The following is a 1,456-nucleotide window of genomic DNA, read 5'->3' as shown; positions in this document are numbered from 1 at the left end:
TGAACAGCCTTCAAAACTAATTTCAATGGAAGCAGGAGGCTGGCAAAGATACTAACAGATAATAATGGACATCTAAGGAAAGACTTAGAAAATATGAGTTTTTACAGAAGCATCCCTCTAAGAAATGCTGGCATACTGAAGAAGGTGAATAGGAGTCATATTTTATGAATTCTTTTTTTCCATTGAGGCATTTTATATGCAAGTATGTGTTATTTCCCTAGAAGAAGGATCCCTGGATTTTCCCTCCTGTGTGCTTTTGTCTTGCTTCTTTGTGGTCTATGATGCCCATTGAGGTTGTCAGTACAATGAAACCAAGCTAACAGGCCCAAGGCAGATTGTTCTGCCATTTTTCTAGATCTTTGAGTTGCAGTGGAATCTGAAGCTTACTCCACACTTGTCTAACCTGCCTATGAGGTTCACAACAATTTTCCCAGTTCTGTGGTCATAATAATTTTAAATTTGCCTATGTAACCAGGGTTCATAATCACAGTTATAAACCAGATGACAACTCTGGAGCACTGCCTAATAAGAACCTGGTATTTGGCTCTCTTTTTGGCATTGTTGATCTTGATAGCATCAGCCAGGAGGACATTCATGGGCACCATTATGGTGGCATGGAAAGACAGTGGAAAGAGGTCGTGAATTCTTAATGGACCTCCTGGAAATGCCATGAAGGGGACATTGTAAGTGATGGTTTATACCTTGGACACTGAAATGTAAACACCCGGTGAGAAGTTGGAGTGGACACTGCTTGTGCGCTACCTAGATTCCCCCAGGTCCATTCTACTCTTGTTGTATGCCCCTTCCCCAGCTATGGTGTGCTAATTTGGAGGACTGCCTGGGATGCTGGAGCACGCCGAAAGCCAGAAGTGCCTAGGAATCTACACCCCACAGGGGGTGACTAAAATGTACAGAAGTATGAAACTCAGTTCTCTTGCTTTTGCTACTGACAGCACTGAAGCCTAATCTACATTCCAAATTTTGTCTATGGGATCAAGCTAACACTACCTTCTTGGCAGTTCCTGAAAGTGCAGGTGAAGGCTTTGTCCTCTTCCCAATTCCACTTCCCCCAATCCCTTACTAAGTCTCCTGGGAGCTTCCTTAATTCATCACTTACACACAATCCTTTTCTCAGTCTTCACACATATCAAAACAGAATAAATCTAATCTCTTAGGGACTTCCACGGATAAAAAAGAATCAAACTTTAAAAAAAAAAGAGAGAATGTCCATAGCAGCATTATTCACAATAGACGAAACATGAAAGTAAGCCAACTGTCCACCAATGGATGAATAAGTAAACAAAATGTGATATATAAATACAATTGAATATAATTCTACCTTAAAAAATTTGGAAATTCTGACATATGCTACAACATGGATGAACCTTGAGTACATTATGCTAAATGAAATAAGCAAGTTATAAGAAAACAAACACTGAATGATTCCACTTACATG

At 40.0% G+C, this 1,456-nt stretch overlaps 1 pseudogene across 1 annotated transcript; it reads right to left on the bottom strand.

Moving 5' to 3' along the window:
• Positions 1-217: 217 nt before the first annotated feature.
• LOC308248713 (small ribosomal subunit protein uS8-like) lies at positions 218-605 on the bottom strand (annotated as a pseudogene). Its single transcript has one exon. The product of its transcript is annotated as a small ribosomal subunit protein uS8-like (transcript).
• Between the last annotated feature and the right edge of the window lie 851 nt (positions 606-1,456).

This window comes from Plecotus auritus (assembly GCF_963455305.1).
Source record: "Plecotus auritus genome assembly, chromosome: 5".
In the NCBI taxonomy this organism is placed as follows: domain Eukaryota; kingdom Metazoa; phylum Chordata; class Mammalia; order Chiroptera; family Vespertilionidae; genus Plecotus; species Plecotus auritus.
This window is presented reverse-complemented; position numbering and strand designations above follow the sequence as displayed.